Below are 15,878 nucleotides of genomic sequence, written 5' to 3'. Positions count from 1 at the left end.
AGGATTATATGCTCATACTTCATTGAAGGTGCAGATTCAATCTATTTTATGATTAAACCCACAAATCCCATTTAATAGTGGATCTCTAACAATAAGTAGCCATTTTATGGCTAATATCCAACATGAGAGTTAATAGCAAGGGCACACTTGTACCTGTTCCACAGTGAAGATGAACTTGAATATTGCCTGTAAGGCAGGAATCAATCACTCTGTGGGGAACATGGCTAAACATTCTTGGAATGGATAAGTTGTTTTCCAGTGATTTTGCTCATTATTGGTTAATTTATCTCCTTGGTTTTAGAATAGGTCTCTTCAGACTAAAATGTCCATGTAAAACATTTATTGCAAATTCCTGATGGTCAGTTCTGGTTCCTTTATGTTACAGTATTTCTTTGTTGCAAATAATATCTGCACTTGGTTTGAAATGACATTTCAGCAATACATTTATTTGTTGGTTCTTATTAAAATTATAACTCCACATTAGTATAGCTTTTGTGTTACACAATTTATTTGTATTTTTGGGAAATCTTGAGGGGCTTTTTTTTGTTGTTGTGCTGGTTGGTTTGATTGTGTCTTCTGTGGATCCTGTCCCCCTGAGTGTGCTGACACAGTTTCAGTAGTTCATCCATTGGGCATTGCAAATAGGGCAGAAGGTGAAGCACTGAGGTGTTCTGTAAACTCTGAGTGACATGGTGGAAATCAACGTGGCTGAGTACAAACCTGTTATCCAACTTGGGAAAGCATGAGTCAGATGGGACTTGAAGGAGGATTTGCTGCACTGGGATTATTTTCCAGTGAGTATTGCACATATTGTCCAGTTTGCATAGCTCAGGAGGCAGCAAGGGCAGAACCCAGAGGCTCTGTCAGTTATCCAGGGAACTGAGGTGTTAGTTTAGTGGTACATATTATAATTATGTATAACATATTCTGCTCCCAACAGTGATTTGGAGCCATATTTGGTGGTCTAACTAATACTCCATAGTAGAAACACAATACAAGTTTTAGAGATTAATTCAACATACCCAAATCCCCAAAACCTTCTGCACAAAACCAGACAAAACAAGCACTTTAGTATGAAATATTAATGCTGTCACCTCAATATGAAAATACAGAAAAATAAACAGTTATCACATTTGCTGATATATAGCAGTAGCAATAGATGAGTAACTTGTTATGAGCAGTTCATTTTAATAAATTTATTGGTATGTTAGCCTTTTTGTTTTGGAGAGTGAAGGCTTTCCTCTTGGAGGAGGGAGGGCACAGGGCTATATATGTCTTATAAACATGTTCCTTTTATTCTTCAGGCAAATACAGTAATACCAACTCTGCTGAATGGTTTTAAATTGGCATAGGGTTTCCAGAGCAAGACAAAAATGTATGTGGTGTCTGGATTCAGTCCAAAGCATCTTTACTTCTGAACTGGCTTAGGCCAGAGAGACAGGATGTTCCACAGAGCAAAAACCATGTGATTAAAGAACATGAACAAACACAGAGTATATTATTAACAAAACACCAGACTGCATTTCATGTTGGGTTTTCTGGCTGGTGACCCATGGAGTTGACTCAAAAAGTTAACAGAGAGACAAAGGTCCAGTCTGTTCTAACATAACTAATAATCACAAAAGATTCTCTGAGGCCTTCTCTCCTGTGTTAAAGAGCTGTTCACACAGGTCCTGACAGGGGTATAAATACATCCCATATTAACTGAGACTCTGTGCTCAGGAATATGTCCTGAGAGAGTGTTACAGCATCTGCTGCAGAAGGGTTTTATCTTGATTCACCATTCTGTATGTGTCTAGAAATTAGGCTCCCTCTTGCCTCCAGGCTCATCATGCTGTCAACAGTATCTTCATTTCTCCCTTGTGTTCTGACTCACACGCCTGTCAGTGCCATCCTGTCTGTCCTACTTTGTGGCCTCTTCCATTTTCAGGATGTGGCTGAATCCTCCGCATCCTGATCAGCAGCTGTCTAGGCCACGATCTGTGTGGGCAGGCTTTGAGTCACTCTGTTTTGTGGTGAGGATGCATGTAATTGAGGCATGAGGTGAAGGGTGTATGGTGTTTGAAGGCTTGTGGCGCACTTGAATAGCAGCTGACAAAAAAATTTTGATCATAAGCAGGTAGATAAGATGGAGTAATCTTGGCTGGTCATGTCTGCCCTTACAGAAGATAATTGAAATAAAATTAATATTTTTTGCAGCTGCTGATAGAGTTGGAGGTTTTGCTCCTTAGCATTTGCATGCCTTTGGTTCCAGAACCTGGAGACATCCATGAATCTTCACAGTGTAAGTATTTCACTTGCTTTATTTATGAAGAATCAAAGAAACCTGCTCATATGAAGTAGAAACAGATAGCCGTGTGCCCCCTCTCCCCAAGAGGATACCCTTCACTCTCCCAAAGTTTCTTCAGGAAATTCAATCAGTGTTGGAGTGGCTGTCTCCCATCCTGTCCATATTTGTGCCTTTTCCTGGGAGGCTGCACTTCTACAGGCTGAGGTGCCAGTGAGCCTGTGACCGTGTGTGAATCCTGGTGATGTTTTACCCGAACTGCATTCTGCTCTCTGTGTGTGGATCCTGGGAAAGGGCACATCAGGCCCATTTTCATTCACTTTTCACAGAAGGTGAATTTACTTTATTACAAATGGACTTATGTATTTGGGATCTTCCTTCTCAAGGTTACACACATACTATAATTTTTTCCATAGGTATTTAACACTTTTAACCAGATGAAGAGCTGTAGTTGCAGCTTAATTCCTCTTTAGTGTTCCAGGCACATTATATTAAACATGCATTTTAGCCAGGGGGGAAAGGAGCCGTGGAAGTGGTGGGTGTTAGAACCCTGAGAGGCAAGGCGCTGCTGCTGAAGATGACAGCTTTTCCTGCACTGCCCAGAGCATCACCGAGGAGCTCTCTCCTCCCTCGCAGAGAAGGCAGCTGCCTCCCCACCCCATCCCCGCTGTTAGTCAGCACATGCACTCCAATCTGCCGGATCCAGAGCAGAAGATATTGTTAGAAGATATTGTTAAAGCGCTTCCTCGCTCTGCTTTGTTAAGTAATTCTTGGTTGTTAATGCTGAAAGGGAGATTTTTCCCGGGGCGCTCCGGGCAGGAGATTGCTTTGAAAGCAAGGAGAGCTCTGTGGAGCAGCACGTCGCAGGCTTCCGGGGGTGGCCCGGGGTGCTCGCCCAGAGCGGGGGGTGCGAGCCTGACTCACAAAGCCGCAGAACCGGGAGGGCCGGGCCGGCAGCGCCGCCGCTGCCTGAGTCACCCCGGCCCGGCAGGGCAGCGGGGGCCGCTGCAGCCCGCAGGCAGCCCTCACAGGGACGCGGCTCCCACAGCGGGGCCTGAGTGCAGGGAGCCCTCACAGGGACACACGGCACCCACAGCGGGGCCTGACTGCAGGGAGCCCTCACAGGGACACGGCACCCACAGCGGGTCCTGACTGCAGGGAGCCCTCACAGGGACACACGGCACCCACAGCGGGGCCTGAGTGCAGGGACCCCTCACAGGGACACACGGCACCCACAGCGGGGCCTGACTGCAGGGAGCCCTCACAGGGACACAGCTCCCACAGCGGGGCCTGACTGCAGGGAGCCCTCACAGGGACACAGCTCCCACAGCGGGGCCTGAGTGCAGGGAACCCTCACAGGGACACGGCACCCACAGCGGGGCCTGACTGCAGGGAGCCCTCACAGGGACACAGCTCCCACAGCGGGGCCTGAGTGCAGGGAGCCCTCACAGGGACACAGCTCCGAAAGGGGGGCTTGCCTTCGGCAGGGACCCCTCACAGGGACACAGCTCCCACAGCGGGGCCTGACTGCAGGGACCCCTCACAGGGACACACGGCACCCATAGCGGGGCCTGACTGCAGGGAGCCCTCACAGAGACACAGCTCCCATAGCGGGGCCTGACTGCAGGGAGCCCTCACAGGGACACACAGCACCCACAGCAGTGCTGCCTTCAGCAGCCTTGGGGTCAGCAACGGGGGCATATGTGAAAAACGCCAATCACTTGTTTGTTTTTAAATTTTTAAAAGTTTAATAGTAATAAAATGGTTATAAAAATAGAAGGAAAGAGGAAGAAGTTGACACTGACCAGACAGAATCCTTTGTTTGAATGGAATTTATGCATGATGTATGAGGTGTATGAATATGCAACAGGTTATCGTTTTTAAGGGTTAATCCTCTGTTAATGTGGCTCCTTTTTTGCCTTATTTTGCCCAGAAAGAGGTACCCAGACGTCCATAACTCTTTGTTTCTGTTGTTTCATATTGTCCTAATCCAAATAGTCCAAATTATTATTAATCTAATTATATTACTATTTTTATAACCATTTTATTACTATTAAACATTTAAAATTTTAAAAACAAGTGATTGGCATTTTTCACACCTGCACTGCTGAGGCCACACCTCCAGCGCTGTGTCTGGGGCTGGGCCCACAATCCAGGGCAGGTGTTGAGGGCTGGAGCGTGTCCAGAGCAGGGCAACAAGGCTGGTGAGGGGTCTGGACACAGGTCCTGTGAGGAGCAGCTGAGGGAGCTGGGGTTGTTGAGCCTGGAGAGGAGGAGGAGGAGGCTCAGGGCAGCCCTCATCACTCTGCACAGCTCCCTGCCAGGAGGGTGCAGCCAGGAGGGATCAGGAACAAGAGGACACAGCCTTAAGCTGCACCAGAGGAGGTTTAGGCTGGACATTAGGAAGAAGTTCTTCACAAAGGATGTTCCTTAATTTTCTATGTTTTTATAACTTTAAATGGACTGGCAGGCACGTCATTCTATCTGTGGATTGCTTTTAATACCATGTACAGGTGGAGGAGTTCTCAATATACAGTGTTGGTCATCCAAGTTTTTCTCTTTTAGTGTAAAATCTGCAACACATTTGTGTTTACTGAACTTGTAGAAATAAAAACGTATGGAGCAGATGAACAACCTGAGTGAAAGGGGGTCAGGGGTTGGAATGAGCTGCCCAGGGAGGTGGTGGAGACACCATTCCTGGAGGAGTTTAGGAGAGACTGGATGTGGCACTCAGTGCCATGGCCTGGGTGCCAAGGTGGTGCTGGGTCATAGCTTGGACTTGATCTCAGAGGTCTTTTCCCATTGTTTCTGTGATTGTCTCTCTGAAAACTGTACTCAATTGCAGGTAATTGGTAGTGCTCTGCTTTCCTGTGCCTTTCTGCCTATTCATTTGTGTTAGGTCTGCACAACTGCTTTATAAAGGTGGAAATGTGCTTGAAAGATGATGAGCTTCCAATGCAAAATAAAACCTACAGTGCTTGTAGATCTCACACACTAGAACTGTGGGGCTTTCTGGTTCAGGTTTGCATGTAATAGTGAAATTAAAACTTGGCACTACTTTCAGGCTCATTTAGAGAAATTGTCCCTAGGTAATGTAACAATTAAAGGACCAAATTATCCTTCAGTGCTTGCATTCTTCAAAAAAAGGCAAATATTACAGAATCCTGTAGCAGTCAAGAGGTACCAGTGAAGTCAGCTGGCCTAGAAATTATTTCATGTGTCCTTGGTATGGAAATGCACTGAAGTTTCACAACAAAAAGGCAAACATAACTTACTGTGACCTGTTTTCTAGCCTTGGGACAAGATTAAATTTGAACTGGTGACAGGTATCAGAGTATTTGCTTAAGCAAACAGAGTAAAAGTTAAGTCTTTGGAATGTTCAGTCACCCATTTCTGCATGATTTGCATGATAAAATCTCAAAGAATTGAATAGAAACACTTTTCATATGTAAAGTAACAATCGTCAAGTTCTTCCAGAATGTTCTCTCTTCATACTGAAACGTTCTGCAGATTTTTCCGTAAGTTAGGTGGAGTAAAAAGGCAAATTTATCATCTTAAAGGCAATTTTCTGATGGTATCCCAAACAGATTAAGCTACAATTGCATTTCCTTAATCCAAACATTTTGAAAGTAAAATTGCTTTTACTTGAAGTTCTGTCACTACTGATGCCACAATATTTTGTTTACAGCAGAGCAGTTCTAGTCAGAGGCCACAAGTAACTTTTTTTTTTTTTGGTCTTTCTGTCTCTCCTTGCAAATTCTCTCAATTTCTTAATGACACTTAAACTTACTTATTCCTGTTTTTTAATAAATTTTTCATGGTGTAGACTTAGAGTTATTTTTAGCTATTTCTTGGCCATTGTCTCCAAATACTTAAAAGAGGTTTTAGTCCTGGATTGTCCTGCTTGTGCTTTTAAAGATTCGTTTTTCTCTTAGACCTATGAAGCTTCCTTATTTTTCAATTACTTGCAGATAATGAGCCTTGGCAATGAGATCTTCAGGTGTCTTGGAGGGCTCCAGGATGCTGATTCAATAATATCCCACTTTTAGTAGGACTTTCTAAATGCCACTCTGAGTTTGTCTTAAGCTATGACATGATATGCATCATATCTTGCATTCCAAAAAAGAAATACCTCTGAGAAATACCTACCTTTTCTGTACTACTGTTGGGAGATTCTACCCTGTGAATGTCATCATGGACAATCTGATTATTACAGATGTTTTCATAGATGGATGCATTTATTTTTATCCTAATGTACACTTCTGATTGTCTGCTGGAAAGCAGGGGGTTGTTTTGGTTTGGGTTTCTTTTCCAGTTCCTCACTTCCTCTTCCTCCTGTTGCCTGTTTCCCAAGCTGGTTACATATAGTTGCTGCTATTTTTAGCTTCTTTCTGACTTTCATTAATCTTGAATTTCCAACATTGTCATTATGACATTTGGGAGAAACGTTTTCTAATTAAATTCACCTCTTTTGAACTGCCCTGATTTAAAGGATCTGTCTAAGAAAAGACATATTTTAAATATAATGTCATTGCTAAAGATGCACCTTTTCCTGACACAGATATAGTCAGCAGCTCGAGGTTGGGCTACAAACCTACTTAGTTTCTTGTTTTTCAGGTCAAAGTAACATCCAGTCAGGCTTTGCATGGCATGAGGCAGAAACAGGATTTTCTAGCATGGTGAGTACTTGTAGAATCAACAGGCTGATGATTTCTAATGACCAAGAATTCAGGAGACACTGCATCCTAAATACCAGCAGAAGGGGGTCAGTAACCTGCCAAGTAAATTCTGTTTCACCCCTACATGTTTGAGAGGTGGCTTCAGGGAGGAATTTAGGAAAGGCTCGTTGTGGGATCACTTAATGTGAGCTCTCATGAGGATGGAAAGCAGCACTACCAGGGGGAAGTTCACAAATGGAGGTTGAAGGAGCTGTTTAAAATTATAATAGGGGTAGGGATTTAATGATGATGTTCATGAGAAGACCTTAAGGGATCATGTAGCAGAGGATGTTTTTCCCTTTAGTACTCACTGATTTCAATTGTAAGCTCTCTCTCTGTCATTACTTTGTTCAATGTATACTTTTCCAGCCTCTTTGCCTTTTTTCCCTTCCAGAGAAGACAGCCCAGAAGTGTTTCTTTAACCAGGTTTCAGTTTGCTGCTTTTCCAGGCCAGTGTCATTCAATGGTTCCAGGCATAGCTAGGAAAGAGCTTGCAAGGTCACAGAGTTCCTCTGTGTTATCTCCTTGGCCCAAGGCAGGATCTAATAACATTAACATGCTCTCAAGCATCCTGGCAGACAATCTTAAAAATCTCCAGGACTACAGACTCTCCTATGTCCCTAAGCAATTTAAGATTATTTTTAATAGAAATTTTTTGCCTACTAACATATAAATGAGAAATAATATAAATAAATAATCTAACATGATTCCATAGATTGTACAGGGGCACTCGGGTTTTGACATGAACAGCAGACACAGGTTTATGAACTTGACTGCTGTATTTATGAAAGAAGGAATTATTAAATTGTGTGTAGTTTGCTGCAATAATGGTCCCAGGCATGTTCCTTGGAACCAAAGCCCTCTGAGATGTGGTCAGCTGATGGACAAGAATTACATCCACAGTAATTGCATCCAATCAGTCCCACTCTGCCCCAGGATGGTCAATAAGTGCCACTTTAGTGGCATCCTTTCCACTGGCTTCCTGGGTAAAGAAAAACAAGAGTATAATGTTCAGTGATGCAGCAGATGTTTTAAAGTCCTCCTCAAGGAGGAGATTCCCCTGCTACCTAAATTAGGCATATTATGGAGGTTCAGAAATGCAAAATGTCCAAGCTAGGTTTGAATTGGCTAAGAAAGTTCTGGATTTAAACCATGTTGGTGAGGCCTATGATACTGGCTTTACCAGAGTTTTATGGTCTTTTATTTGTCTGGTGCCTGTTCTGTCCCTAAAACACGAGGAGGAAGGAGCAGAGCAGGAGAGAAAATACAATTGGATGATGTATTTGGTTTGCTGTAGAGGAATCATTTACCTTTGCTTTGCTTACTTGCCTCCTGGCTGAGTTACCGTGACCTGCAAGGGAACATTCCTCTTCCACAGCCAAGGCATTCAGGCAGAGTTAATTGAGCAATTAAATTATCAGGTGATGGAAATAAAAAATCTCATCCCCATAGAAGGGTTTAGCAATCTGGCTCCTTTCAGTTTCTGACTTACTGTTATGTAATGTGTGTGTTGCTACCCAGGTACACTCTGTGCAAAACAGAGAGGGAAGCAGCTGTTCTGACTTTAGCTTTTCAGGACATGACATCCATGACTTCTGTCCACCAACCACAGAAGAAGGTGACAGTTGGGGTTTTTGAGGAGACACTGTGATTGTGGACAGTCCATTTAATAGAACCTCCCTTCCCAAATTCTCCTTTCTGTGTAGTCTCCCATCAGGAGTTTGTAGCAGTGGCTGAGATAACAAATGCATAATAAACCCTTTCTTTCCAGCTGGGTCTGTTGCACCTGTAAGTATCCATGAAGGGGTGAGAAAAGTTAGGCAGTGCTAGTGGGTTTATATAGAATTGCAAATGGAAGCAAGTTCCATTTTGGGGAAGAGTTACAGAGATAATGGTTGTCTTAGTGAAGATCCATTTGGTGTGACAAGTAGAGGCAATCTAAAATGCATCTGTTTCTGGGAATATTGATGTTATGTTTGGCTTTGCCAGCTGTCCAGCTTGGCAATTCAGGAAGTCACACATGTAATAAAAGCACATCAGAATTCTACATCCTGCTTCTTTACAGACCTACCAGTACACAGATTGTTGTTTAGCTACAAAATTGATAATGGTAAAAAACACCCTTGTCCACAGTGTCTTCATGTTTCTGCCCTTTTGAAATTCTCAAGGGAAATTAATTCTGAGGAGAGATCTAGACTCTGTTGGCCAGAATGCTTTAAAGCTGAGGGAGAGACTAGCACTGGTCATCTCTTCTGTTGTGTGCACAAAGTTCCAGACCAATATTATGCTAAGACTCTGTGCTCCTGTATCTGAGAACTGGCTCTCTAGGCTTTATTTTGATCCATGGAAAGTGAAGGGGATGGCCTGACTGTGGTTCATGGACTGGATTTGGTGGCAATGTTTCTCTTCAGGCAAGTGGGTGGCTTGAGAAGCTGTGCAAAAGTTGCAGCAAGACACTTTTATCAAACCTGTTTATCTCCTATCCAGCTTGCCCAGAGACAAAATAGCGACAAAAGTCTACTTGTATAAATATACTGATTTTCATCTCTGTCCTTCAACTGTGAAATCTGATCTCTGGAACTCTCAGTGAAGACATCTACTTGATACTTGCAATGTAAATGAGCCCATATTCGACTATCTTGGGATGTTCACTTTATCTTTGATCAATAAATTCTCCCATTTTATTGCCTCCATGTAACCTGATCACTTAAGCAAATCTCCTGGTGCACTTGGACTTTTGATTTAAAAAACAGCTGTGGGAGGTTGGAAGCATTTGCCCCCTGTGCATGGGAAGGTTGTCAGCCTCTGATCTCCAATTTTGTATATAATGGTCATGGCTCCTGTTGGAGAGTGTCAGGCTTAATGCAGAAATACCATCCAAAGAGTGTCCAGGTCACCTTTGCTGCTGTTTATTTGCTGTAGCAGATAGTTAATCTGTTTGCTACCTGTTCTATTTCTCTTGCTCAAGAGCATTAGCAAATGTTTATTTGACAGAATGTTCTGTTCCTCTCCTATTTTTTTTTACTTCCTTTGTCCTAAGAGAATGAAGGCAAATCCCAGAGCTACTCCAGGTTGGAAACATCATGTTGCAAGTTGGACTCTAGTCAGAGCAATTTTATTCCTGCTGATGGGAAAGAGTAGAAAACAATGGGCTGCCAAATGGGGAAAGGGCCTTTAACTAAAGGGTAAGAAATCAGAAGAGAGGAGATGCTTATAGCACTCAGACTCACCTGAAAACACTCAGCAAATGTCATGGCAAGGTGAATAGGTTATTTACACCAGTAGAAGGAAAAGGCAGATTTGTGAGCAGCAGCAGCCACTGTCCACTGCTGGAAACAGCACAAACAGCACTGCTGCCTGATCTACCATGGCTGCCCTCCTGTTGTTTTGGTGGGAGGCTGGGCTTGAAGGATCTCACTCAAAAATATCCAAAACCCTCAGTGCTGATCTCAGAGGCATTGCTTTCCAGCAGACCAATCAATTAATTTTCTCCTAATGCTGTTGATTCAATGTGCACTGAAAGCATGGCACATGTTACATCCCTATCATTCTTCTATGTACACATGATGCCAAGCAAGTGGCAGCTGCCAATGCTGGTTAACACTTGAAAATGACAGAAATCCTGGTTGCTGCTGGCAGAAGGGGAGTGGGAAATGATAGGCTGGCAAATGACAGGCTAACAAATGACTTGTCAGAAACAAACATTTATATGATACATGGTTAGTGCTAGAATGCCACTGTCAGAGGTGGACATTTAGGAGGGAAACAAAATAATGATAAGATGTTAAACCCCCTCATCTCTTTCACTGTGCCCCAGGAAAAGGTAAATTTTACTCATGGCCCAACAAATGTTCTCAGATTTAGTTCCCACAGGCCAATTTGCTGAGCAATATACTCTTGTCCACTCAGAATGGCCCTGCTTGTTTCTGTGGTTTGGATTCTGGTGTGTTTAAGGGTTGCTTTGGTGTTTTAGGCAGGCATAGGCCTTGAAAGAGACCGACAAGCTTTGAGAGCAGCCTAGGGATGTCATTTTCCTGTTACTTCATCCTTGTCCTTTTCTCTGCAAGAGGCAAGGGAGGCTGCCTGGCTTTGGGGCAGTCCAGGAAATACAATGGTCCAGGTCTGTATCTGTTTACACCCTGTGGCTGTCGTGCATCCCAGCATCTCTGTCTCCATGAGGTACCTGATTGTTTGGGATGGGATGTAGTCACCTACCTGCAGACATCCAGCTGGTCTCTACCTTGTTGTTAGATATTTTCAGGCAGAAAGAGGATGACAGCCCCTGCCTCTCCTGTCTGACAGGCACTCTGTATGGGTGGAAGAGGCTAAATTAAAACCAGCAGAAGTGGACTTTCCTGTTTTTCTTGATAACTGGTGTAAAGGAGAGAAGGGAGCAGTCTGTGCACTGCAATTAACATCAGGTGCTATTGCAACTCATCCTGTAATGCGATAGAGATACAATCTCAGCAGAAAATTGAATGCTGCAGCTGAGTCAGAAACACAGCAGTGCTGGGTTTTGAAGAAAGTAATTAGCCCCAGGGACCCGGTGGTTTCTCATTTCCCCTGTGGCAAACAAACACAGGGAAGTGGGGCAGTATTTCCCATAGGTTTCCAAAGTCAATTTAGACAAGGTAAGGAGGCAATTTATAAATCAGAGTTTAATGAATGCTTAGCAAGAGGCAGGCACACCTTCAGCCTTCCTGTCCACCAAGTACCACTCGGTGCCATTCTGCTTTTTCCTGTCAGTTCTGAGTGCTCCATCTCCATCTGGGCCCTGAGCCAGCCCAAGCCCTGCTGGAGAACACAGCAGCAAAGCTTTGGCAGTGTGTGACAGACCTGCCAGGGTCACTGGTCACCACCCTCACCCATGGCCAGTGCTGTGACCTGTGCTCACCTCACCACTTCTCCCTGCACAGCAGTGCCCCAACCCTTCCTTGTGCTGCCCTGCACTTGGCCTTCACAAAAGCAATGATTTGAGGGTTTGCAGAACTCACTGATTATGAATTCTGCTTTTTTCTCCATACAGAAAAAGGACTCTGGGTAGCCAAGAAAATTTTAATCTTACTAAAGACAGGATGTACTGGGCTGAAAGCTACAGCTTACAATTAATACATGAGGCAAAGAACTGAGCTGATCTGGTAACACAGCAGGGATGAGAGTAGTCTTTATTTATGCACCATCTTTAAATGAGAATTAAGTTTAGAGCTCAAATATATGTACATAATACAAACTGTGCTTGCTCTGGGTGACTGCAAGTTCCACCATCCAGGATTCTTGCTCCTGCTTTCCTGACATAGCATTTGTCACCTTTCAGTGGTTTGTCACATAGAAAATAAAATCTGCAGGGCCTCTGGGGCATAATCACATCCTTGTCTCTTGTGAAATGCATAGGCAATTTGAGGCACTGCAGGGAAATGAAATGCTGTATTTCAGTGAGTTTGCCACACTGGTTTGTGTGCTCCTGCACCTCTTTCCCTGAAGCTGCACTCAGCAGCCACTACCTCACATGATTTGTATCTTACATGCCAGCAATTAACACTTTTGTTCAACATTTGTCTCGAAGTGCATGGCCAATGTAGCCTAGTCTGTGTGTTGCCTCAGAGGAGAGCTTTTCCCCAGCCTTCTTTAATTCAGTTGATGGAAAGACAAAATATGATAAAGGTCATAATCTGAAATAAAATTATTTTCCTGGTTTTGTGTCTTAAAATATTGGTTACAGGAGTTTGCTTGGGAAGTAAATGCAAATCTCATCATTTGGACTCTTGAAACTGTCGTGTCCTTCTGATCCCAAGCACATTCTCAATCTTCTGGGTTCTCTAAGTGCCCTCTAGTGACTAATTCTCTGAACGGTGTTGGGTTTTCAGTGTCGGTGAGAGACCAGCCATTGAAGGGATGGCAGATGAGGGCAGGAGCTGCATAAACGTCCTCCTGTTATTCTGAGGGCAGCACTGCTTTGTTCTGCAGGAGTAAATAGAAGTGTTTGTTGAGCAGTCTGCAGAAAGCTCCAGGCAGCAAAGGAGTGAATGTACGTGCTGCTGTTGTGGAAATGTCTGAGTCAAATCAAGTACAAACCTCTGGAAGAAAAACTGTTCAGCTGACACTGCACACCACTTGAATGGTTTAGGTGAAGTGTGGCATTAATGAAATTTTCCTGAATATTAAATACTGATATTCATATATTCTACAGTAATTCACTACGCTGAATTTATTTTCTCAATGAATTGACAACTCAAGAGATCAGTGCTATCAGCATTGCTTTTCATTCTGCAGTAAAGTGCTGGTTCTTATTTCTGGTGGTGCTTTAGGCATGGGTTTTTGGTTGTGTTTTTCCTTTTTCAAAGTAAAAAGCCAAGTGTCTTTTTAAATGCTTAATACATCCATTAATATAGGCAGTGTAGGAGTTCAGTTCAGGAACTGATTTATCTGGGCTATTAAGTCATATGACAATGTGCTGAGGGCCAGATATGGAGGTGTTGTGCAGACTGGCACATACAAAGTTTCTTTATGTTCTTACATTGTATTAGCTGCCCACCAACTGCTTTACTCCTACTCAGTTGGCAGGTGAGGGATGCTGGGGCGGTGTAATTTACCTGGTAAGCTCATCTTACCATATAAGCATTAAGAACATATAATTGAGATGCACCTCACCTTGTTTGAACTTGCTTGTTTTTTTCTGTCCTACTCTGCATTTGTGTTCAATACTATAGGCCACAGACCTTAGTGGCATGACTGGGCATTTACAGAAATATAAATTTTGTTCTTCAACTGGTAGCATAAATGTTATGGAAAGCAGAGTTTTATTTGGATTTAACAAAAGCTCTCATCTGCCTGGAATAGATGTGCAGTGAGAGTTCAAGGGAAGAAGGCAAGCTGGGATTGGCTCTGGAAATGATCTGGAAAAGTGGACAGTGGAAGGAGCAGGTACAGTCGGGATTTAGAGGACATGTCAGTGTGTATGATGAACCCTTGTATTCATCTGTGTAACTCCAGTGTAACCAACAACAGGACACGAGGCCATGGAATGAAGCTGAGCCAGGGGAAGTTCAGATTGGACATTAGGAGAAGGTTCTTCACTGACAGGATGTTGGTACCAGAATGGGCTCCCCAGGAAAGTCATCATGGCACCAAACCTGTCAGAGCTCAAGGAATGTCTTGGTATAAGATTTAGTTTTAGGTGGACCTGTGATGAGCAGGAAGTTGAACTTGATCATTACAAGTCAGTTCCAGCTTGAGATATTCCATGATTCTAACTCTAGCAATTTTTGTCATTAGCTGAACTGATTTTAAATAAGCTGCTAGTTCCAGATGGATGACAGAATGACATCAGGGATCCACTGAACTGAACTGAAGGATGTTTTAAATTAATTTTAAGACAAAAGGAGAAAAAGAGACACCCAGCATCACAGAATGAAACCCTGCTCTTCAACAGGAGAACAGCATACTCTCTGTTGGTGTCTTGCACAGAATTTCACTTGACTGGAGCCAATGTCTGCTTCAGAGGAAAGGATTATGGGGATAGTAAGAGGTTTCTAAGAAACAGAGGAATGGTCTGATCTGAGCAAAGCAAATAATGAGGCCTGCTGGCAAATGAAACACTGAGCCTAACATCAAGCTGTAAATGAGCAGAGATGAATATGCTGTTAGAAGCTACTTTGTGGAAGGACTTAACAAAAGTGTTTAGTGAATGCAAACCGTCTTGCACCCAGAGAAGTTAGGAGGGAACAGTGCAGATTCATAGCAATAGGTATTCACCACCAAAAGCTGCTCTTTGGAACGCTGATGGGTTAAACTAGTATAAAGTAAATGAGTAACTTTACATTTCAACAACAATTTATGTGCAAACTCACAGAGGAGAGGAGATTTGTGGTTTCTGTTTTGTCTAAAGCCCAAAGGATGCTAATAAATGAATGCACAGCAGGAATTGCTTTTGTTCTCTCCTTTGTTCTTACCCTGGGAAGGTCTAGAGTTATTTGTCCCACTGTCCCCAAGTGGACACACTGTGCTAAATGGTGTAAGAGTTAATCTGTGTAAGTTTTGAACAGACAATTTTATTTAATTGACCATGGAATAAGCATGAGTTTAACGTCTCAAATACATTTAAGAGGAAAAATCATTGTATAAAATGGCCATGACTGACTGCCAGCATTAATGACATAACCCACTCTCCATGGCCAGGTGGAACAAAAAGCCATCCTCATGACAAGGAATAGAACACTAAATGCTGTTTTCATCTTCCCAGTGTTTGCAGAGCTCTAGCACATGAGTGGTGCTTGGACTGAGGCTGGAGGGAGCAGGGGCTGTGCTGTATTCTCAGTTGTGGTCACTGCAGGGATGGCTAAGCCTGGGTCTTACCAGAGCAGGCACTCAACAGCTGTGGGTGTGTGACACCATGTCCAGCCCATGTGGCTCTCCCTGAGCACCAGAAGCTGGCTGAGAAATCACTGGTGATCCTACAGCTACCTCTGATGGCAATGGCTTCTCCCAGCACTGCTGCCTCTTGCCCCACCTGTCTGATCATTGTGGCAGCAGCCCTGCCTGCTCATGTCCTCTCACCAGCTGTGCCACCTGGCTGCACCTACTTCTGTTCCTGTCCTTCATCCTTAGGGTTTCAAATCATCTTCATCTTCCTTTTTTTTTTTCCCCTCTTTGTTCTTCTCCTTTTCTGCTCAGAGCATGAAGGATCTTTCCAGTGGCTGTGACACCGGAGGCGGGTAAATAAAAGGGATGCTGTCAACCTGTGGTTTTGAATGGGAATGTGATTGTTTTCTCCCAGAGCAACTGCAATGATTTTAATCTGTTTGTTATGAATGTGGCTTCTAAAACCAGTTTGTTCTCTCAATAGGCAGCAAGTGGAGTAGTGAATATTGTGGAGG

General features: G+C 43.5%; 1 long non-coding RNA gene across 1 annotated transcript in view; it reads left to right on the top strand.

Moving 5' to 3' along the window:
• The window catches only part of LOC143695662 (uncharacterized), a 34,696-nt gene extending 18,820 nt beyond the window's left edge, over positions 1-15,876 (top strand). Inside the window, exons 4-6 of the long non-coding RNA XR_013185098.1 lie at positions 2,200-2,284; positions 6,905-6,966; positions 15,848-15,876. This is a non-coding gene — a long non-coding RNA (uncharacterized LOC143695662). The remainder of the gene's footprint in view (positions 1-2,199; positions 2,285-6,904; positions 6,967-15,847) is intronic.
• Positions 15,877-15,878: the final 2 nt, after the last annotated feature.

This window comes from Agelaius phoeniceus, chromosome 24 (assembly GCF_051311805.1).
Source record: "Agelaius phoeniceus isolate bAgePho1 chromosome 24, bAgePho1.hap1, whole genome shotgun sequence".
Lineage (NCBI taxonomy): Eukaryota > Metazoa > Chordata > Aves > Passeriformes > Icteridae > Agelaius > Agelaius phoeniceus.
This window is presented reverse-complemented; position numbering and strand designations above follow the sequence as displayed.